This window comes from Carcharhinus amblyrhynchos, chromosome 12 (assembly GCF_965287045.1).
Source record: "Carcharhinus amblyrhynchos chromosome 12, sCarAmb.v2.hapA, whole genome shotgun sequence".
In the NCBI taxonomy this organism is placed as follows: Eukaryota; Metazoa; Chordata; class Chondrichthyes; order Carcharhiniformes; family Carcharhinidae; genus Carcharhinus; species Carcharhinus amblyrhynchos.
Window position 1 is genome coordinate 51,451,742 of NC_137335.1, and position 24,985 is coordinate 51,476,726.

General features: G+C 42.3%; 1 pseudogene; it reads left to right on the top strand.

Moving 5' to 3' along the window:
- The first annotated feature begins 2,156 nt into the window (after positions 1-2,156).
- LOC145350602 (dolichyl-diphosphooligosaccharide--protein glycosyltransferase subunit 4-like) lies at positions 2,157-2,265 on the top strand (annotated as a pseudogene).
- The last annotated feature ends 22,720 nt before the right edge of the window (positions 2,266-24,985 follow it).

Consider the following 24,985-nt stretch of genomic DNA (forward strand, 5'->3'; position numbering starts at 1 on the left):
AGGAGCCAGATTTCTCTGGCGTTGCTCGTAGCCGGGATTCTCCTGTTCCACTGCAGTAAATGGAAATTTGGCTGAGTGCCAAATTCTGTCCCCAGCTGGCAGAGAATTCCAACCAAGTTGTAATAGAGATACCACTACATTACTGGGTGTATTCTATAGACCGTCAACTAGTGGAAAAGATATAGAGGGGTAAATTTGCAAGGAAATTACAGGAAGGTGCAAGAACTGCAGGATAATGAAAAGGGGATTTTTAATTATCCTAATATAATTGGGATAGTAATATTGTAAAGGGTAGTGAGGGAGAAGCATTTCTGAAGTGTGTTCAGGAGAATTTTCTTCATTGGTATTTTTCTAACCCAAAGGAGAAGGATTCATGGTTGGACCTTGTTCTGTAGAATGAGGTGGTCAAGAAGAACAAGTGTTAGTTGGGGAATATTCAGGGAACAGTGTTCAGGGAACATGGTATCATACGGTTTTGTCCTCTATGGAAAAGGACAAGGAACAATCTTTAGTAAGGATAGCATTTAATAGGGGGAAGGGCCGTTTTCAACGGAATAAGAACAAATCTGGTTCGGGTAAATTAGAAACAAAGATTGGAAGGCAAAACTGCAATGGAACAATGGGGGATAACTTTAAGGAGCAGATGAACTGAGTCCAAAGTTCATTCCCACATGGGACACAGATAAGGCAACCAAAGCCAGAATTCTCTGGACAGCAAAGGCAACAGAAAATAAGATGAAGCAGCAAAAGGGCGTGTTGGACAGACGGCAGATTGATCATTCAAGTGACAATCAGGCTGAATGTAGGAAGTTTAGAGTGGAAGTGAAAATGGAAATAAGAGAGGCAAAGAGGAAGAATGGACAAAGCCTGACAGCCTCATATAGTTTACTGAAAGGGGTTTCCCCTCCTGCACTTGGCCATGTGATCACTTGAAATTTCTTTACACCTACTGCTGAAGGCCACAGGTTTCCTGGCAGGCTTGGCGGTGATCACCATCTCCAATGGTGTTGCTGAAGTTGGTGGGGTGCCTCTGATTGGGCTGGCAGCTCTCGGGGATGATTAGCTATCACCCACAATGTGTAGCCCTGGGTTCTAACACTGGTTGAAGCGATGGTGCCCGCCACCACCCTCTACTTTTGGCTAAAGTAGTGGGACTCCTTTCACCGCCAATAAATTCTGGCCAATATATCCTTCAGAGCTTCATAACACCACCTCTTCATATGTTAGCTTTATTTTCCTACTCTCGTCATTAACATCTGTTGTAAACACATGCTTGGTGATGTATGTAAACCTTAAGCCAGTTTCTGCATGTTATTTTTTACCTTTAGATTCTACATTAGCTGCATGGTACCTTTCTCAGCTTCCAATAGACACATCAATGGCCCTGGCATAACATGTTTACTGACGGTTTTCCAACAGCTCTCTGTAGGTATTCATGAATTACCTGTATTTTGAGAAATTATTAGTTACAGCCCCATTGTAACTTAATCAAACTATTGTAAGTAAAAAAGCTCCACTATACGTTCAATCGTCCTGCTACACTTATGCTAAAAAAAGCTCCATAAAGAGTATGCAACTGACCATATCATTGAATTAGCTCATGCAAGATCTTTGACTTAACAGTTCCTGAAAGTACTTCAGAATAATTCACAATGCAAGAAGGAAGCTCCTTCAGGCTATTAATGTTTCACATCATTTCTTCATAAATGAAACACAGGCTTATTATAACAAATTATTCTTTTCAGGCTCTATATCCAATAATAATTGATTTTTTTTAGAAGGTTGAAAACACTACCTTGTTTTATTTCCTGATAATGTTACAGGAACTGAGATTGAACTTTAGGAAGTTTTAATTGTAGAATCAAAGATTCCCATCAGAATCAAAAGGATTCTATATCTGATTCAAGAGGTGCAGAAAGTGACCTAAATACCCAAATTCCCAATATTCTCTTGTTAAGGAAAGACCATAACTGTGCTAAATTACAAAGTTTATTCCTTGACATAATTCTGACTAACTTTTCTTGTGGCATTCTTCATGGGCAATTTGCATACTTCAAGCATGGCTGTGATGGATAACTGCAAAAACAGCTATTGGAGAGATGTGGCCTGAAGTCAGGGCTTGGAGTGGGGTTTAACTTGTCAACCCTTCTGGGAGGATGATCACTGATGTACAGCCCTTTGCCAAGGTTCTGGGGGGTATCCCTTTTCCTCCCTATTGTCCTGTACCGTTATGTTGCTGTTAACAACCTCAAGAAGTCAAAGTAATGGAACAGCACAGGACTGTAGTACTGTCGCAATGAAAATTAGGAACGATGATGTGTGAATTGTTTTTGAGAGATGGAAGCCAACTTTGATAAAACACAATGCACTCTGGACTTTGTCAATACTACAATGAATGACAACTGCATTTATTGTGTTTTGTACTTAGAAATATGCCTTAAATTTGACTTAAACCCCCCCAGCAAAATGGTGTGTGTGGATTTGAGTTGATTACTCAGCTGCAGATTGTGGTGAAGTGCCCATAACAGGAATGTGGAAGGTTTGTCTCCATATTGGTAACTGCTCTTAAATCCATAACATTTTCCCATGGGGGAGAGACAAGAATACTAAGGTCAGCCAAAACGAAAACAAAATCTTTGGCTTCATTACTTTTAATTTTGTATCTGTTTTCAATATGGTCTTTGAGCCAGACAAATGTAAACATTGAATACAAAACTCTGCTTTCCATTACATCTTGACTCCCTCACAGATTTTTTACCCCTTTTCTCTTGCCCACTGTTTATGATGAATACTATGACATTTTCAAATGTCACATTTATCACCTCCAGGATGTGTATGGGGTGTCAGGGAGGGGTAATACCTCTGGTGGGGGAACATCTCACGTCCTTTCCGGGCGGCTTGTCCACCCTTTGTCCCCGCCTGGCACTTAGCTCTCACCTGTGGCTCCCCGCAGCTGTTTGCATGCGACAGCGGCCACACCCTGGGCAATGTCTTTGACAAGCTGGCTAAACCAGGTGAGGGTAGCCGACGAGTCTCAACCCTCAGTGAGATAGGAAGATGTCTATCCCAGCATGTGAAGACAGACTCCAGCGGATTGAGCGGAAGAGACCAGTGGAGGGCCCAACAGTCAAGGAGGCGGTCTCTGCAAGCATCATGGAACGCGAAGAGCAGGACAAGACACAGAAGATGTCCTGGTCATCCACTGCGCCTAGTCCCATCTCCAGCTGTCTTGACTTTTGTCTTGCCACTGGATCTAGATGGGAACTGGGAAGAGAGAGTGAGGCTGCGCAACTCTCTCTCACTTTAATCCAAATCAAGCGCTAGTCTCAACACCATTCATCATCATCATCAGTGTTCTGTTCAACCTTTGAAGTCCTGTGGCGATGGGCGAGCGATGAAGCAGCAGGTGTGGATTCACTGGGAGCAGTAATCACGGACCTACACGCAGGCGGCTCAGGTCTAATGGTCATTTTCCGCTGACTGAAGCAGCAGTGGAACTCGGCGTCCAACTTGGCGACTCAGCAATCCTCTTCAGGAAAGCACTGCTCACCTCCATCGAATGAGGAAGGGGCTAGAAAAGGTGCCCTAAACATTGCCTGCTTCATTACACCCTGGTCAGTTTACCATGGCTGGCGGGGATCCTATCTTGCGGTTGAACGAACAAAATAAAACACAACGCTCACCACTGGCACTTGGAACGTGCACACGCTTTTGGACAACCCTATTGATACAGAAGTTAACTGCAGAATAGCAAAGGCAAGTTCTGCTTTCGGTAGACTGTGCTCCCATCACTGTATGGGAACATCAAGGAATCAGCCCAGCAACAAAACTGAAGGTTTACAGCACCACGGTACTCACTACCCTCCTGTATGCTTGTGAAACGTGGACTGTGTATTGAAGGCATGCAAGACAGCTCAATCATTTCCACGTGACTTGTCTTTGCAGAATATTACACATTAGATGGCAAGCCAAAGTACCAGGCACTGAAGTTCTCTCTAGAGCAAGTCTACCATCAGTCCACACACTGCTGATGAAAGCGCAGACCCGGTGGGCAGGTCATGTCACCCTTATGTCAGACGAGCGCACACCCAAGCAACTCCTTTTTGGGGAACTCCCTGCTGGAAGGCGCTCGCATGGAGGGCAAAAGAAACATTTCAAAGACACACTCAAGGCCTCCCTGAAGTTGCTGGACATAGACACGACCACCTGGGAAATGCTGGCACAAAACTGCCCTACCTGGCGCTGTTTCATCAACAAAGGCTGTGAAGCTTACGAAGCAAAGTGTATTGCTGAAGCACAACTCAAGCGTGAGCTGCGCAAGTCCAGAGCCACCAGCGCAACAACTACAGCGTCTACACAAGTCTGTCCAATATGTGCCAGGACATTCCGTGCCCGAATTGGCCTGATCAGTCATCTTCGGACGCATCGCAACCAGCCTCAAAATGACTAATGGTGTCGAGGTCCTCATCGATTACGATGGATGAGCAACAACACATCACCACTAATTCCATCCCTCCACAGACTTTAGGCTCTTACAATAATGAGTTCAAGAATCATACTGTCAGGCAAGGGGTGAGAAACCATTCAGAACATTTTTTTGTGCCCACTAAACTACAAAACATGTTCTCCATTTATCATGATCTCCTCCACCATGCCCTTAAAGCACTTTAAGTGCTTAACATGAATGCCCATAAGGCAGCCAGAGTATTCTTTAACAGTCTCACTCTCCAGCCTTCACAAGGAACTAATCCTTCACTCCCATTTAGGCATGTATTCGGTGAGTGAGCATCCCACACGCCGAAGCTACCTGTTACCTACGCGAATAATCAAACTCATTATGGGATACATACTGATTTCACACAGCTTGGTGAATACTATCTTTTTGTACCATTTTTGAAGAGCTCAGCACAATGTAGAGTAAAGGGTTAACTCTTAACACTTGTTGAATAATAGCTACTGAGCATGTGCGTAGGGAATCAGGTAATAATGGTGTCACATAGAGGAGAATTTGAAAGACCAGCAGTTAATTTTGTACGTAGTTAAGGACGTAAATAAAGGTTACTTTGATAAAGGTACCTTTGCCTACATTGCGATCTCTTGCTATGAGTAAAACACCCAACATCTTCCAAAATGACCCAGCAATAAATCCAAGGCAACAGGAAGAGAACAGTGCCAAATGGCAGCCCCACAAAACTATGACTACTTACCTTTATCAGAAAGAAATTCTAGAAATTGCTGTCAGACTGTCCTCTAAGGGTGCCAAAGTTGAGAAGTAAAAAGTTAAAAGCCTACTCCAGCTTTGTGGGAAACTTCTGCTTCTCTTTTCTGATTCTAACATATTATTCATTAGGCTTAGCAAAATATATCATCAAACCGTGTACAATGCTCTTTTCACTATAAATTAGATATGAAGTCTGCTTGTCAGGACAATTTAACCTGTATTCTTTTCTCCTTTCTCTAGATTTGCCTGAGGGATAAAAGGGAGGGAGGGATTATACATCCAATAAGTCACACGGAGCATCATTCAGCATCTCTCCCAAGCACCAGCTCACACTTGCTCATCTGTCCATCCTGGGGGATGAGCGAGGAGGGAGTAAGCTCCATGCGACTGAGCAGGTTTTGAGCATGGAGCGACTCCTTTGACTGCAAAGACATGTTGTACGTGCACTCACTGGTGCAGCTGACCCTGAAACCTCTCTGGCTGGCAGCAGGAACATCAGCATTGCAGAAAAATCCCAATTCCTGCATAGCCTGGCTACTTCCTTTGATAGCTGGGGGGGGGGGGGAGGGTGGCTGGGGGGTATTAATCCCAGAAGCAATTCTCCCTAAAATCTTCTAAGTGTGGCCCCCAGTGGGAAACATGGAGCAATTCCTGCTGAGTGCATTGACACAATCCCAATCACGATCCACCTATATTTAGACATTTTTTTGAGGTTGGGGTAATTTGCACTGTGAGTGAGATGTGTGGGACTTTAAGACACAAGAAGGATTGACTCTTCAGAGATCAAGATGCCCTTTTTAAAAAGTGCCTTGATTTCAAAATAAAGTGACAGGCCTCCTCCCCCTCAAGCCACCCTCCCACTCCCCCCACACACACACACACACACACACACACACACAGACCCAACCACCTCTCTCCCCAGCTCCCCACCCCCCGCAATACTTGCTGGCATAAGGGCACCAGGCAACTCCCACCAATTACCAACATCGGGCTGCTCCCCCCTCCCAAGTGAGCAAAGCCCCACAATGGGGTTGCCGAAGGCCCCAACCATTTATGACCTCTTTGATACTGCCAGTGTGCCAGGTGTCCGTGCCAGGGTACTGTGCAGCCACACCCATGACCACCCAGGGCTACAATGGCCTCTGACCCCTTTCTACACCCCTGTGTGGTCACCATGTCTTTCCAGAAATTCACCAATTGCTGTGAGAAGCTCCTCATTGAGGAACCCTGGGATTTTAATGCCAGAGTTGTGCCAGCTGCTTATATTGGTTAAAGCCAGCATCCAGTAAGGGCATGCTGTTCAGACATGTTAGAAAAATAACTCACTTTAAAAAAATGAACTGATTGTACATCTGAGCTTTCTAGGGAGCACTTCAGAGTTGAAAATATCCCCTCAACGAAATGAGCTGAGACTGAACAGCTGTGCTTTTGAGGAGCGCCTTCAGAGTTAATGGAATGTGAAGAGTTATATAAAAAAAAATCATAACCCCTCCTTTGGAATAGCCAGGAGCTGCCACTCAAGAGGGTTGTTAAAACTCCATGAAATGGAATGTGAACAAAGCACTTCCAAGCTTTTAAAAGCAACAAGGAGAAGACTAGCCTCTGCAGCCTGACAGCTCTTTGAAATTGATATGGTGAGAGATACTTCCAAGCTTTTACAACAGACAGCCTACTAACCAGCGTTAACTCACAGGTCTTTGAAATTGACATGCTGTGTGACAGTTCAAAGCTTTTAAAGGCAGCAGAAAGAGGACTAGCTACATGACCCCTATCCCGAGGGAGGCTATTGTCTTGAACCCTTCCAGTCCAGCCTACAACATGTAGCCCTTTTGAAGGACCCTCTGCAGCTTGGCAGCAGATGCTTTGCCCTTGGGCACCCTGGAAGTTTTTTTTATTCATTTGTAGGACATGGGCATTGCCGGCTGGCCAACATTTATTGCCCATCACTAATTGCCCTTGAGAAGGTGGTGGTGAGCTGCACCACCTCCTTGCTGCGCTTGGAATCCATGACCCTTGGTTCCTGCTTTTAAGGATCTATAGTGCTTGGCACCCAGGTGACTTCCTGCAGGGCACAGGGTCAGGGGAGATTGGGGAGATGGTGGGGAGGGGAGGTGGTGGTGGGAGCATATTGGGAGGCTGCTGCATTCAACCTTAATCTTGCTTAAAATGAATGGAAACGAGTTTGGAATCATGTTCTCAACTTCTGTGGGCAAGATCCTAATCACTCCGTGCTGGGAGCGTTGGAAACTGTTTAACCTCCAGTGTGACAGGTTTCTCTCCAAAATCACTGTCCAGAGAATTGCCCCCATTGTCTCTAGTTTCACCTTGGGTGATAATTTTTTTGAAGGGTAATTTTTTTTAATGTTTGTTATGAATTGTGGTGAATAAATACCCTTGTTACAAGTACAAGAATTATAAAGAGCTAACAGGGGTTATTCAGGACAGGCCAGTTATTGAAGAACATATTCATTTGTCGAACATAGTAAGGGTTAGAACAAAGAACAAAGAAAAGTTCTGCGCAGGAACAGGCCCTTAAGCCCTCCAAGCCTGCGCCGATCATGATGCCTGCCTAAACTAAAACTATATGTACTTACAGAGTCCATATCCTTCCATTCCCATCCTATTCATGTATTCGTCCAGTTGCTCCTTAAGTTCTGGTTAATAAATAATGCAATGTGGAGTAAACCAATATTTTGATATTTCTCAAAGTCTTTTTGATAGTGTCTGCAATACATCCAATTAAAAAAAATCACACCCTGATATATTTCTGATGAGGACTTTAATTATGATGGCAAATGAACATTTTGGGTAACAGCCAATCCTGACAGGATTCTGTTTTCAATTTACTCCTAATAACTGGTTTCAGTTTGCATCTCAAAACTTAATTTAGCATATCTGTCTGCTTGCTAAACATGAAAGGAGTTATCAGACACCAGCTGTACTTAAAAGTATCGCTCACTACCACTGACATCGCCTCTTCACATGTGCAGCAAATGTGCCCCTGGTGTTACAGCACAAATAAACACAGATGACATGTCCCCAAGATATGAAAGAACCATAAAGTTTATAAATTGACTCTGTCCATTTTTACTTAATCTTCCAGTCTTCTCCAGAATTGAGAATTGCAAATGTTGCTCCCTTATTCAAAACAAGTTGTAAGGATAGCCCCAGCAATTACAGACCAGTCAGTGGGGAGGGGGGAAGTTCCAGAACAATTATTCTGGATGGGATTCACAGTCACATAGAGAAATGTGAGTTGATTAGACAAAAACAGAGAGGATTCTGAAGGGGAAATTGTGTTTAACTAATTTGTTGCAATTTTTTGAAGAGGTAACAGGGATGGGGGTAATCCTGTTGATGTAGTGTACATGGACTGTCAGAAGACATTCAATACAGTGGCACACAACAGACTTATGAGAGGAGTTATAACTCAGAATGACAGGAACAGTAGCAACATGGATACAAAATTGACCAAACAATAGGAAGGAGAGGATAATAGTCAATAAATACTTTATGGGCTCGAGGAAGGTTCATACTGGTGTTCCTCAGGGATCCATTCTGGTTCCCATACGTTTCTTGATAAACATTAATGATCTAGATCTTGGTGTGCAGTGGATAGTTTCAAAGTTTTCAGATGATTCTGTTAGAATCCCAGGATCCAAACCCCAAGGTATTTTGTAAAGCCAGACTACACCCCAACAATTTTTCTATTTTGGCATAAATGTGAGGGAGGATACTTCCTGCCAAAAAGGATTCCACTGACAAAGAAGGGATTTTTTATAGTAAAACAAAATTTATTTAATAACATAGTTTAAATATTACTCTAACAAATGAAGCAACCTAACTACTAGCAGTTGAACAACTGTTAAACATGAAAAGAAAACAACTTTATTTTCTAACTTATTGCTGTTCCAGTTCCAAATAAGCAACATTCCTCTTACAGACATAAATACCACTTTAGATGCAGTTCGTAACTGTAGGAGGATTTTGTCAGAGACTCTGTATTAAACTGGCTTTCACTTGAGGGATTTCCCTTGTTAATTATAAATCAGCTAACACAAAGGCTAGTGGAGACAAGTATTCTGACTAAAGATGTATCTTTACTTTCTAGGCCTGGTCAACATATTAAGGAGAGAGGCTGTTCTAAATCACTCCAAAATCACACTACTTTTAGTATTATAGTTATACACTTCTCAAAAGTCATTTCCCACCCTTTTGCTCACACCAGCCGGGTATGAACCAATCATTATTAGTATGGATTATTTACCTTAGCCAATAAATTTATTCTCTGACAGCACAGGAATACATGAGTTTGTGAACTTTAAGAGTTGTTCTCACAGTCCTCTAACATTCTCTGGACTTTCTTATCTGACCTATTCATTTGAACTGTCTGAGATATCTAGCACTATCCTTGGCTAGTGAATATACTATTCATTAGGACCGTCTAAAGACACTGATAAGAATTGCCTTTCCCCGCAGCTGGAGTACTGTGTGCAGTTTTGGGCGCCGCACCTGCGCAAGGATATTTTGGCCTTGGAGGGAGTGCAGAGGAGGTTTACTAGGCTGATACCGGAGTTGAGGGGGTTGAGCTATGAGGAGAGGCTGAATAAACTAGGCTTGTACTCATTAGAGTTTAGAAGAATGAGGGGAGATCTCATTGAGACGTATAAGATGATGAATGGGATGGATAGGATAGAGGTGGAAAGACTCTTCCCGCTCAAAAAAGACAGTAGGACTAGGGGGCACAGCCTCAAGATAAAGGGGGGGCGGTTCAGAACGGAGTTGAGGAGGAACTTCTTCACTCAAAGGGTGGTGAATCTCTGGAATTCTCTGCCCGTTGAAGTGGTGGAGGCTGCCTCGCTAAATATTTTTAAGAAGCGGGTTGATGGGTTTTTGATAAGAGAAGGGATTAAGGGTTATGGGGAGAGGGCGGGAAAGTGGAACTGAGCCACGACAGATCAGCCATGATCTTATTGAATGGCGGGGCAGGCTCGAAGGGCCAGATGGCCTACTCCTGCTCCTATTTCTTATGTTCTTATGTTCTTATGTTCTTCTCTCAATGGCTGCATTGTTCCAAATAATGTAGTTCTTTTTACTTGACTACACCCCATCATGCCTTACAGCAGTGTGTATCATTAGCCAAGATGTATGCTTTTAATACAGAATATATGTTTTCAAAACTACATATTTAGATTCTCTAACAGTGGTTATATGTGTCTCTCTGCAAAACGTACCTTTGTAAAATATATTCCAGGAACTCTGTGGTTTCTCTGTACAGAATTCACTCTGATTTAATCTTCCCTGAACTGTTAGTTTTTTAGCCTCAGGTTATTCTTAACCCCATAGAGGGGCTTTGCTCACTTGGGAGGGGAGGTCTGATGTTGGTAATTCGGGGGGGGGGGAGGCATTGCCTGATAATCTTACGCCGGCAAGTATTGCGGGGAGTGGGGAGTTGGGAGTTGAGGAGAGAGGTGGTTGGCTCAGTGTGGGGTGGGGGGGGGGGGGGGGGGTGGGGTGCGGGTAGCCTGAACCCTTACAGTAATCATAAAAGTACTTGCTCTAATGAGCAGAGATAGTCCTAAGCTTTCAGAGAGAGATAGAGTTCCAGAAAACAGCAAAATCCTTATAGCTTCGATCAGACTTCAGATGCAACTAACTGCTTTCTGCAAAGGTTTTTACTCTTTGCTGCAGACCCAGTTCTGCACCTTAACTACAACATCTCATGAATCTGAAATCCCAAGGAAACTTAAGTAAACAAAAGTCCATTAGCTCTACTTAAAATAAACACTTGCAATATTGAAATGAGTAATTATCCTGCTCTCCCTAAATCTGAGCTGCATTCCTCCCTGACGTACTGACTGCCTGTAACATAAAGCTAATTTTTTGAACATAAAAATCTATATATACTATATCCATATCAATTCCACTGCTATCAATTACAAATATTGGAAGTATTATAAACTGTGAAGAAGGCAGTGTAGAACTTCAAAAGGATATAGATAGGTTGGTGGAGCAGGCAAATATGTGGCAGATGAAGTTAAAGTGGAGAAGTGTGAGGTGATTCAGAATAAGACATCATGACTTTAATGCTGTGCTCCTCTTGAAACCGTAAAATCCTGCCCAAAATCAACAGACTTTTTCATGATCCGCCCCTCATCCGCTCCAATTCCCAAGACTGGCGGGATGGTAAAATTCCAGCCCATCTCTCTCAATAAAATAGGTAACACACTAAGCATATGAAAGACCAGCCTTACTCAGACTATTGAAAGGAAAGTGGCAGCAACTGTAGAGTTTGCATCCTTCCTGCAAAATGTTTGTCTTTGTGCTTAGCCCTGTAACAATGGTAAGGAGCATTATTCACTATATACTGTTTGGCCATGAATGTGTTGATTTTACCTGGTCTATTTTAAAATAAATTGTTGACTGCTTTATAGCTGGATGCTTAATCTGGCAAAGTATACATCTGCCCATGGAGAACACATCATATGGCAGTAAATGATACTCCTTTAATTCAGTGTATCATTTAAAGGTTCTTTGTTCAATTGCTTGGTCTCAACATTTACCTAGATATTGGGCAGGTGAAGACATATACTGAATTTTAGTGAACATGAGGTTTAATTACAGTAGTGGTTGTAAATGCTAAACCTGAACAGAATATCCAGTTTAAAACCCGTAAAATGTAATAAAGCCTTACTGAAATATGTCCCTCGTGCTTCCAACAGAAGTTGTGACACAAAATATATCAAGGGGAATAATGGACAAGGAAGTGGAGACAGGTTCCCTACCTTCCCAGACCAAGAAAGTCTTGAGTTGGATTTCTGCTTTTCTCCAGTGGGTTTTGAGGCTCTCTTGTCAATGAACCTTGGAGCATGCTTGGGACCAAGAAATTTCTTTACATAATATTTGTATTTCCCTGTGTGTTAGGTTGAAAAACACCAAAAAAAGCCAGTTCTTTTCAGTGGGAATTTGGGAATAATATAACAACATGTCATTATATACTGTAACACATTTAATAAGGGGGCTTCACAGAGACAAAATCAAAATGGATGGTAAACTAAAGGAGGAGATGTTAAAACCTGTAACCAAAGGTTTGTTGTAAATTATCTATGAAGGAGTGTCTTGAAGAGAATGATGTAAGGGGGGTTATGATGTGTTGTCTGCATAGTTTTTTTTAGATTTATTTATTAATGTCACAAATAGGCTTACATTAACACTACAATGAAGTTACTGTGAAAATCCCCTGGTTGCCACATTCCAGCACCTGTTTGGAAAATTTAGCATAGCCAATCCACCTAACCAGCACGTCTTTCAAACTGTGGGAGCAAACCGTAGCACCTGAAGGCAGAGACAACAGTAGTGGGGCAAAGAGAGAGGGGGTCCATATTTAGAAGAATGCAGAGCTGAATGGGACGGGGGTAGTATGTAAGTAATGGAATTAGGATGTTACACAGGCAGTGAATAGATTTAATATCAGATGGGAATTATTAATAAGATATGAGGGACTAGAAAGCAATTTAGTTTAGCGCAGACTGGAGCAGGATAGGAAGTGGACAGCGGGGTTTTTGAAGACCTTAAGTTAACAATGGTTAGAAGATAGAAGATTGGCTAGGAAATTGTGGAACAATTGAGTTTATGGATGAAAAGACGTAAATGAGGGTTTCAGCAGCAGATGGACTAAGTTAAAAACAAAGCTGGTTGATTTCACAGAGATGAAAGTGAATGGTCACCTGATAGAGAGGTCATAGAGTCAGAAGGTCAGCTCAAGATCTGAGACGATGCTGAGGTTGTGATCAATTCTATTTAGCCTGGCACATCACTGGGGAAAGCAATGGAATTGGGGGCAACAATGCTGAATTTATGGCAGGGCTTAACAGAAATATATTGCAACCCATCCAATACCCATCCAAATAATGTGAAAAGACAGAGGCAATGTATTTTCACATTATCCTTGCTGTTAGAATGCATGTGGAAATTGCCCCAGTGTTGATAGATGGTAATGTGTAGATGAACAAGAATAAGCAAACGAGAATAGATTCTTGGAGGACTCTGGAGCAGCGAAGAGAATGCAGTGCTATTGATGTTCTGGTTTTAATCACATAGGTAAGAGTGAAATGAAGACAATTACATTGAGGCTTTTTATTATTCATTCATGGGACATGGGCATCGCTATCTGGCCAGCATTTATTGCCCATCCCAAGTTGCCCTTGCAGGGCTGTTGAGAGTCTGAAGTCACGTGTAGGCCAGACCAGGTAAGAACGGCAAATTTCCCTCCCTAAAGGACAAGAGTGAACTAGATAGGGTTTTCCCGACAATCGACAATAGTTTTGTGGTCATCAGTAGACTCATAATTCCAGATATTTTATATTGAATTCGAATTCTGCCACGGCGGGATTCAAACCCGAGTCTCTAGAACATTAGCTTGGTTCCTGGATTAATAATCCAGCGATAATACCACTGGGCCAACATCTCCCCAACAATGAACAATAGGGAAAGGCATGAGACAACAATTGTATGGTTGACAAGATCTAGGTTGGCAGAAAGACAATGGAGAACAAAGAGGCATAGTTCACCATGGTCACAGTGGTACAGGATGCCATAGCGACTTTGGTAATGACTGTCTCAGTGTGGCACCTTTGTCAATCTCACTGGGGAGACTGTAAGTTATGAGGAAAAAGATTAAAGAGATAGCAGTGGCAGCAACGCGGTAGGTTAAATGCCTCATTCTACGCTGTAGTTTCTGTGATTCGACAATATAGAATCATGGAATTTCTACAGTGCAGAAGGAGACCATTCGACCCATCAAGCCTACACCAACAACAATCCCACCCAGGCTCTAAGCCTGTAACCCCATGCATTCACCTTACTAATCCCCCTGACACTAAGCATGGCCAATCCACCTAACCCACACATCTTTGGAGTGTGGGAGGAAACAGGAGCACCGGAGGAAACCCACGGAGATACAGAGAGAAATTGCAAACTCCACACAGACAGTGACCCGAGGCCAGAATTGAACCTGGGTCCCTAGCACTGTGAGGTAGCAATGCCTATGCCACTGTGCCACCATGCCGCCCAATATGTATATATGTTATATATATTTATATATTGCATATAAAAATAGATATAGAAACATAGAGATATAGAGATAGATAAAAATATATATTATGTATACAAAATAGAGGCAGAACTATTAGAGATATATCATCTTTCTCAAACTGGTGTTCCAATATTTAAAAATAGCTGCATTGCCAATGTTGTCTTTGTACCTGAAGTGAACTTGTCGTAACCTCATTAGAAGAAATACCACTTATCCTTATTTTATATTTTAGTGAACTCATCAGTTTTAAGTAGGTCATTCAAATAAAGTGGTCATTGGAATTTTCATCTAGTGTATCACCCCAATAAATACATCATGCCTCCAAATAGTCACACATATTCTGTCCATTTCTAAAATGAACTTTTGTAAATGATTTGTTGTAATTTGTACAATCTGGCTACACCCTGCTGATCATAAAATGACTTACAATAATGAACGACAACAGGATCATTAAATCAGTTATGTTGTTAGCAAAGAAGCCAAATGTTCCATCACAACTCATGACCTCTGTATCTATATTTACTCCCTGCTGTTTCAGTTGCACACTGAAAATCGAAAATGGCAAAATTCAGGCATATGGGCAATTAAGAATGAGCTGGTTATTTACCCACTTGGAATTCATCACCATACTCATTGACAGATACTGCAACTGTACGAAGCAGGTGAGGACCTTGTGAATTGAAACATGCAGGTTAATGTTCAATCCCCAAATGCATTTTTAACTGAGGCCTGAGAAGGAAGCCATGGCGGCTTTTCCACCACGTGAAGCTAATGAGGCGAGAAGCCAGGTCCAGATGGCACGCAGATAGGTAAACAATTTGCCTTTCCTGTGGGATCTGGAGGAACAAGAACATTTAGCTCTCTTCTTCTCCAGGCTTTCCCTCCTTTTCTCCAGTCACAAACTGCCTGCCTGAGACCCATCTATTTACCTGTGACTATTCCTTTGACATTGGCTGGCAGGCTCCTGCAGCCTGATCTTTCACACCCACCTCTGGCCAGCTGTCAACTCCTGGCTGCTTCCATCGGACAACTGATTGACAGCTTGCAGATGAGGACTGGATATTAAAATCACTCTATCTGACTCCTGTTCTCAGTTAAAGTTGGGCTGTAAGTTCCTGTTTCTTTAATTTAACCAATGCACATTTGAAATGAATCTCAAGAATAGTGCTGAGTGTCATTCCCTTTCTCCCAACAATCTGCAATGGTTCTGTGATCAGTCCACATGTGTTGAAATGGGATAAATGCAAAACACCTACTGAGATTTTAAATTTAGCTAAGGTTGATTTCAATGTGAAAATACAGAGACTGGCCACAGTAAACTGGGCAAGAAAGTTAACAGGTAAAATTGCAGCAGATCTCGGGAAGTGCTCAACAAAGAGTTTAATGTGACACAGAATTGGCTTAAGCTCCTAAGAACTTTACTTGCCAAAAAAAGGACAGGCAAAGTTGACAAAAGAGTAAGAGACAACAAAAAAGGAAAAGGAAAAGTATGCACAAATTGCAGAAAATGGTGCAGGTCCTGGTATATGGGACAGATACAAAGAAACAGCCAGCCGTGAGTCACAATAAAAGAGCATGAAAGAAACTTGCACGGGTAATCAAAGTCAGCAAAAACACTTTTCCAATCATATAAAGAAATAAAGTGGGCAGGAGCAATGTGGTCTCTTATCAGCTAATACCATCAGTTTATTAAAAATACAGACATGGGGGAACACTTCGAATAATTACTCTTGTGCCAGCATTTACTGTACAGGAAAAAGTCAGCAAGTCAGAAATCCCAAGGAAATTATTATTAAATCAATGACAGGAGCTTACCAAAAATAACAAATGCAATGCAACAATGATGTGGAAAATAATGGCACTAAAGAGTGACAAACCCCCTGGGCCAGATGATTTTCATCCTGGGATTTAAAGCATTTATTCCAGAATTTTTCCCAGTGTAACCCAATTTTAATTTGGAAGGGTAAATTTGGGAATGGTTGGGGGGGAGGGACCACAGTGGCGGCTTCAGTTGTTGAGCAGAGGAAATGGGTAGATTACAATCACTGAGTTGGGCGGGGGAAATGAATTGAGTGTGGGGGCAGCTGATGGAAAGGCAGGGCTTTTCCAAAAGAAATATGAACAACTCACTCATAGGGCAGGATTTTCCGGATACACTTGCCCCAAGACTGAAAAATCCCACTCCAGGTTAACGGGCCTCCCCATTTTCTGCTCCTCATTCGCTTTGGCAGGCAGAGTGGTAAAATTCCAGCCATAGGCTTCTTTTTCAGCAGCAGTCTGGCTTCAGAGAGCAATACATTCAGCCAAGCCTATCAATGGAAAATATGGAAGCAGCTAAAGAAATCAGTCTGAGCTTTATGGCAACCATTTCTGCCTTAGAGCTTGTGTCTCCAATATCCCAACTTGTGAGTCCATAGGAGTCTTAACCCTCTCCACCTACTTTAAAGAAAATGGATGGCAGCATTGCCGATCCCCTTACTGCAATCTTCCAAAGTTCTCTCAAACTGAGAACAACTTCCTTAGAGTGAAAAATTATACGTTAGTCTGCTATTTAAGAAAGGTTTAGATGGAAACCATGGAATTATAGACATCAACAAAAACATAAAATGCTGGAAAATCTCAGCAGGTTTGACAGTATCTGTAGGGAGAGAATGAAGCCAAAGTTTTGAATGTAGATGACCCTTCAACAGCCCTGATGAAGGGTCATCTAAACTTGAAACATTGGCTCTATTCTCTCCCCACAGATGCTGTCAGACCTGCAGAGATTTTTCAGCACTTTGTTTTTGTTTCAGATTCTAACATCTGCAGTATTTTGCTTTATTTGAATTGTAGTCTAGTTGGCCTAGCTGTTGTTGTCAGAAAATTAATAGGTCCTGCATGGAAGGGGAATTGAAAACTAGAGGGTATAGGTTTAAGATGAGAGGGGAAACATTTAAAAGGGACCTGAGGGGCAGCTGCTTCACACAGAGGGTAGTATGTATATGGAATGAGCTGCCAGAGAAAGTGGTTGAGGTGGGTACGATAGTAACATTTAAAAAGCATTTGGATAAGTACATAGATGGGAAAGGTTTAGAGGGATGTGGGCCAAACATGGGCAATTGGGACGAGCTCAGACGGCACCAGGATCAGCATGGACCGGCTGGGCCTGTTTCCTTGCTGCATTGCTCTATGACTCTCTGGCTCTATGTAGTTAAGGGTAGAGTGACTGTACACCTTGCAAATGTTCAGCAAAGCAGTATGGATGAGCAAATGGTTAAGCTGGATGTACGTGATGGAACGTTTTGAAGAGGTGACAAAAGTAGCGGACGGGGGAATGCCGAGCGGCATTATTTATATGGCATTTAATAAAAGAGACAGCTCGTGAAAGCTGAAGCTCATGGAGACAATGGACCTGTTGGAATGATGGTCAAAATTGGCAGGATGTGACTAGTTTTGTCCTGCAAGCATCTGTATTGCTGCTTTAACTGTTGATCGTAGTTATTAATGACTTAGATGATGGAATAGAAGGCACACACCCAAGGTTGTCGATGGCAAAAGAAATGGGGCTTTGTAATTAGTGGAGATGGAAGCACAATATTAGAAAAAGATATTGATAGATTAAATAAATGGGCAAAACTGTGACAAATTTATTTCAATGTAGTCAAATGCAAAGTCATTCATTTGGAGATAAAAAAGATAGAATATTTTATAAATGGCATAAAGATAGACACAGTGGAGAAAGTTGGGTATCCAACCTAAGAAATATGAGGTACACAAATTATTAAACTTTTCTGAACAGGCACAGAAGATATTCAGAAAGGTTAATGGAATGCTGGCCTTTCTATCTAAAGGACTAGAATACAAGGAGGGAAAAAGCCCCGGTTACCAGACCTGGAATAATGTAAGCAGTCTGGGTATCATACCTTAAGAGAGGTATATTGACCTTGGAGGGATTGCACTGTAAATTTACCCAAATGATACTTGGACCCCAAGGTTTAACTACTAACCATATAAATGTAGGCTCGTATTCCCTAGAATTTAGGAATTATTTGATAAAAGTTTTCAATTTATTAAGGGGAATGGATAGGGTGGCTTGGGATAGATATTTCTGCTGGTTGGGGAGCTTAAGATGGGGAGTATGCTTTAAAATGGGAAGAAATTAGGAAGCGTTTCAACACACAAAAGGTGGAATTTAATGTAGGCAATGGGGGTAATGCCAGCTGATGCTAGCCCTGTCACCTACTTATGCGAGGACCCCCGAATTAAATGCAAATCAAATTTGGCACTTGACTGGCAGCAGCTGGCCTTCTGAGATCAATGACCCAGTTTGGGGGAGGGTGGGGGTGGAATGCCACTCAGCATCCACTGAGAGCTGCTGACTAATCAGTCATGCGTTGCTCAGCAGAGTCAATGGGGAGGTAGTGGGCACTGCCAATAATGCAACCACCTGAGGCACAGGATTGCTGAGATGCACAGGCCACAGGTGAATGATAGAAAGGGTGGGATCGTGGTAGGACAGGAATCGTGCGGGATTGGATTGGAGGGGTCGGCAGCAAGAGTTTGGGGGTGGTACCCATTGATTCCCTCTTCCTGTTGTTTTGTCCCTTGATCAGAAAAGGAACCCCAGGAAGCTAGGTTTGCTTTTCGGTGAATCCCTGCCCATTGGTGCGCAGATACCAATGGTGGCAGGATGAGGCCCTTAAATGGTTAATAACTGTCCACTTAGGGGGCCTCAAGTGGTGCCAGGGCAGAAAGTGTGTTCATAAACCTTTCCACCCCAGATTTAATTTGGGCAGAAAAAGGAAGGCAATAGGGTCAACATCCATCATCATCTCTGATCAAATGCCTCTGTCCCCCAACATGTCATAGAGTCATAGAGTCATAGAGGTTTACAACATGGAAACATGCCCTTTGGCCCAACTTGTCCATGCCACCCTTTTATTTTTAAAACCCCTAAACTAATCCCAATTGCCCGCATTTGGCCCATATCCCTCTATACCCATCGTACCAATGTAACTATCTAAATGTTTTTTAAAAGATAAAATCATACCCACCTCCACTACTACCTCTGGTAGCTTGTTCTGGACACTCACCACCCTCTGTGTGAAAAAATTGCTCCTCTGGACATTTTGTATCTCTCCCCTCTCACTTTAAACCTATGCCTGCTAGTTTTAGATTCCCTTACATTTGGGAAAAGATACTGACTACCTTGTCTATGCCCCTCATTATTTTATAGACCTCTATAAGGTCACCCCTCAGCCTCCTACTCTTCAGAGAAAAAAGTCCCAGTCTATTCAGCCTCTCCTTATAACTCAATCCATCAAGTCCCGGTAACATCCCAGTAAATCTTTTCTGTACTCTTTCTAGTTTAATAATATCCTTTCTATAATAGGGTGACCAGAATTGCACACAGTATTCCAAGTGTGGCCTTACTAAGGTCTTGTACAATTTCAACAAGACATCCCAACTCCTGTATTCAATGTTTTGACTGATGAAACCAGGCATGCTGAATGCCTTCTTCACCACTCTGTCCTCCTGTGACTCCACTTTCAAGGAGCTATGAACATGTACCCCTAGATCTCTTTGTTCTGTAACTCTCCCCAACGCCCTACCATTAACTGAGCAAGTCCTGCCCAGGTTCAATCTACCAAAATGCATTACCTCACATTTATCTAAATTAACTCCATCTGCCATTCATCAACCCACCGGCCCAATTGATCAAGATCCCACTGCAATTGGAGATGACCTTCCTCACTGTTCACTATGCCACAAATCTTGGTGTTATCTGCAAACTTACTAACCATGCCCCTTATATTCTCATCCAAATCATTAATATAAATGACAAATAACAGTGGACCCAGCACTGATCCCTGAAGCACACTGCTGGTCACAGGCCTCCAGTTTGAAAAACAACTCTCTGTTGGGACAGGGCATTAAATTCCACCTAAAGTGTTGTTAAAAATTTGGACTCTTTTCTGCAAACAGCAACTATGTCTCAATCAATTGTAAATTTTAAATTTCAGATTGATTGATTTTTGTTATCTAAAGGTGCAAAGAAATTTGGGCAAAGGTATTAGCTCATCGATCTAATGTGATTTCACTTAATAATGGAAAGGCTCTAGGGGCTAAATGGCCTACTCCTGTTCCTGCAACAGGGATAATTTGACTTTGGGCAATAGTGTAAAACGGAATAATAGGATTAGCCAACCATCATACAACTGTCTAGAGAAGCCCACTGATTGAATTTCTCATCTCATACTATCACCCGAAGATAAAATTATCCTCAAAGTGAGTAGCTCTTGCAAAAACTAACATTTATAAAAACTGCAGTTGAATTCAGAAAGAATTGGGACTTTATTCATTAATTTGCTAAAATTCAAATGAGTTCAACAGAAAGAATTGAATCTGTTGTGTTTACAGAATGGTTTGATTCATTGTAATATTCTGAGCTAAACACTAAAGTATAAGGTATACACAAATCTGTTCGAATTTCACTTCTGGCACATTATGACTTGGATCTTCACTGAGCCTGGTTGATTCAGGAGCCTTTTGGAAATGGGGGCTGTTCCTGGGTCGGGCATTTCTGATCCTTTTCCCAGGCAGTGTGATTTTTGGGAATGCCTTTAAAGGAAACGGACTGCTTCTTGTCAGAAACTAACATCCAGAGTTGGAATTCTACCAGGTTTTAAGAGTCATGGTTCACAGCCCCTTGGAGCAGTCATGAATCTTGGTGCGCTTGAGACCCATTTTGTGGATAAGTTCCAAAGATTCCACCGCCCTCCCACCCCCTTCCCTTTCCTCCCCCCACCCCATATACAATGCCTCATTATGTTCATGTGGCTGAGAGCCATCGGGAAAAGTAAAGAATACAGGTTCTTCAGAAGAAATATTGTTTGATTGATAGCTCAGGCTCTCTGATCTCAGCATCAATTTCACCATGTTTGTTTGACATAAGACAAGTGGTGTCAAGTATTTGTGGTTCATGATTTTTAGAATTTCAAAGGGCCTAAATGATTTATACTTTTATGAGCTTGTCCATCTTTTTTTCAAGCATAGGAGAAATCTATCAATTGATTGCAATTTTTCAAAATTTTTTTAAACACATATCATTTTACACTGTGATATTCATTGTTTTCAGGAAGTGTACAGTGGACCAATGGCCATGGAAGTACCATAGCCTGGCACTGAAGAGATACACAGTCATAAGAGGCAGGTAACAGGCAATACCTTGTGTAAGGGGCCTGAAGGGTTGGCTGCAAGAGCAGAACTTGGCATTGAGGGCATAAGGGGGCACAGAGAGGTGGGTGGAAGAGCAGAGCCTGGAATAGGGGACATGAGGGGCCTGAGGAGGTGTGTGGAAGGGCAAAATTAGCATAGTCATGTAGAGAGCATACAGAAGACATGTAGCACCCTGACACCAGCCTACATCTGGTTCCCAGCAATGAAGATCTCACCCTTTCTCTTGAGGTGGACAGGTCAAGCCAGGAATTTTCCTGACTCTTCCTATGCGCCTCGAGGATGAAAATCCAGATCTGCAGGTAAGTTGTAAGGATGTCACATTATTTGCAAATATATCGGTAGGTATGCAATTCCCTTTTCCATTTTCCCCACTGTATTGTAGACAGTAAAAAAACCAATTCACTCATGTATTGGGATTAGAGTAGAATTCATTATGGATTAACATGTAGCTGTGAGGCTGATTCACTTGCTTTTGATTTCCATCAATATATCTGGATTCACACAAAAAGGCAGATCAAAATCAACCATGCTGAGTCCAGTCGAAAGTTTAGTGATGTTTGTGTGGTTCAGGCTTTCTGTGAAAGAATGCATATCTTTAAGAATCTCAGTGACAGCACCTGACAGTCAATTTCTGATATTGTCATTGGTAAGAATCAACAACTGCAGAAATAGCTATTATTTGGGGGAGTTTTTTAAAAATTCATTCATGGGACATGGGCATTGCTGGCTGGCCAGCATTTATTACCGGTCCTTAGTTGCCTTTAGAGAGAGGGGGGTTGAGAGTCAACCACATTGCTGTGCCTCTGGAGTCACATGTAGGCCAGACCAGGTAAGGATGGGAGATTTCCTTCCCTAAAGGACATTAGTGAACCAGAGGGATTTTTCCAGCAATCAACAATGGCTTTGTGGTCACCTGTAGATTCTTAATTCCAGATATTTTTGATTGAATTCAAATTCTACCAGCTGCCATGGTGGGATTCAAACCAGGGTCCCGGAACATTAGCTGCATTTCTGGACTAATAGGCTAGCGCTAATACCACTGGGCCACTGCCTCCCCGATGAGTGATGTGATCATAAACTAGTTCACTAATTGAATATGCTAAAATCAGTAGTTTATTGGTTACTTATTGAATATATTCAACAACATGAGGGAGACAAACTTGTTCCATGTGAAATGAAAAGTTTTACATTAAGATAGATAAAGGTACAGTACTGCGGCTGCTGGAATCGGAAACAAAAACGGAAAATGTTGGTTTTACATCAACACTACCAATTTTAGCCAACAAACGTCACTGTAAGTTTGAGCTTTGGATCCGAAATTTAGTGCATCATGGGGTGAATTTTCCCATTCTGTCCATCATGGGAATTGTAGTGGGTGAGTGGGGGTGGACTGTGGAAGGGTCCATTGATCTCGGATGGGATTTCCCGGTTTCGGGATGAACATGGCTGGAAAATCCTGCCTCACATATTTCCATCCAGCAATAGATATGTAACGTAAGTTAAAGGTACATTTCCTACATGAAAAATTGTTTGCCAAACCAGTCATTTTATGAATGAGAAAAATCACATGCAAGTGGTATATTTGTATGGTTACCACTGGGTTGACTTTGCATTTTAATGACTGCGTGGGCAGACAATTTTTGATGAAGTTGATTCTCTTTTATGTTGTAAGGAGTACCTTATCATAAAAGCATTTCTAATTTAATAGCCAGAATTAGACAAGCAGAACCATAATTAGGCAAGTGGATAACTTAACCTAACAATGATTACAAGAATGTTTGGGAAAATAAGAACATGTTACATCATTTTAATTCCAGCCCAAATGAATCCATTCGTGAAAATCACTGTAATTGCACCATACATACAATTCAGGCATGCCTTATCAGGTACCTTGCTCTAGAAATGTTTAATCTTGCCTGAGTATTTTAGTACATTACCCATCTGCTGCAACTTAAGGTTTAGTAAGCGTTATTAAAAAAAGAATTGCCCATCTGTTACAGTGGAGGGAATCCATAACAAATACAAGCATCTGTCTGAGATTCTTCATCACAAATTATGTTTGCTTGAACAAGTTGATTCCCGCAGGACATTTCATTTAACTGTTCAGGCAGTCCTTGGACTTAAGATGCAATGGGTATCCTGTCTGAGGTCAACAGACATATCCATGGTCTGCCCCTTGCCCGCTCCGATTCCTGTGGTGGGCGGGAGGGTAAAATTCCAGTCAATTTGTTCCTGAAAACCGGGTTATAACTTGAAATGTTCTAAGTTGGATCCAATTTTCCCAGAGGAGCGGTGGATAGAATTTTTAGGATGGCATGCACCCCTCACTGACTCTCAGAAGCCCACTGCCATTTCACATGCAATTGACTGCTGACTAGTCCACCCTTGGAAGACCATGGAGAACTGTCAGCCCATTAGGGGGGCTTCTTCACGCACAGAGTGGTGGGAGTGTGGAATGAGCTGCCGGATAAAGTGGTAAATGCAGGGTCACTTTTAACATTTAAGAAAAACTTGGATGAGTTCATGGATGAGAAGGGTGTGGAGGGATATGGTTCAAGTGCAGGCCAGTGGGACTAGGCAAAAAGTGGTTCGGCACAGACAAGAAGGGCCAAAACACCTGTTTCTGAGCTGTAATTTTCTATAGTTTTTCTATTTGATCAACTAACAGTGCTCCATCCCCTCCAGGTACCGTGCTGCACTGGCTAGAAGCAGTACTGCAGCATTCTGCCTGGAACTACATCCCAGAACCGTTCCAAGATAAGTCCGGGGGTGAGATAATTGGGTGGGAAGTTTGCAGGAGGTGATTGCAGCGTCTGGGGGTTAGGTCAGGGCGGGGGAAAGGGAAGGCCAGAGCTCTCAGGTCCTGGAAGGGCCTTCAAATTGAGATGCTGCCCACTCATTAGGACAGATAATCCACTCAACTGGCTCATTAGTTGTTGATGGTTGTGTTGCCAATCTGTGCTTGGCCCGCTGATCAAAAGATTGCGCATCCTGCTGTAATCACATGCTATTTTATTCACTTTCAGGTTGGGTGCATGTCCATCTGGGAAATGTAAAATTCTGTCCAATATTCTAAATTGGCAATTGGTTCCTGAACCAAGGCTGGAAATCATTCACGGGGCATCTGGTGGTGCTAAATGCTCTCAACTTCTGCATTATCAAGTTGCTGAGGCAACTGTTGATGTCAGATCGCCTAAGCACATGTTCCTTGCTTAGTGTGGCAGATACAATGAAACCATCGATCATTGTCAGTTGCCTGTTTAACCTTGAACATCTGCGAGTCTGATTGCATATTGAATACAACATTAGCGCATAAATGCGATAAAATCATGATGGTTGTGCCAAAAAAATTTAACAGAATAAAACACTTGCCTCCAACCTAATAATGACAGTTCGACCTTCCAGTCATACAACTGGGCGGCACAAAATGTGAACATATGAATATGCTGGCA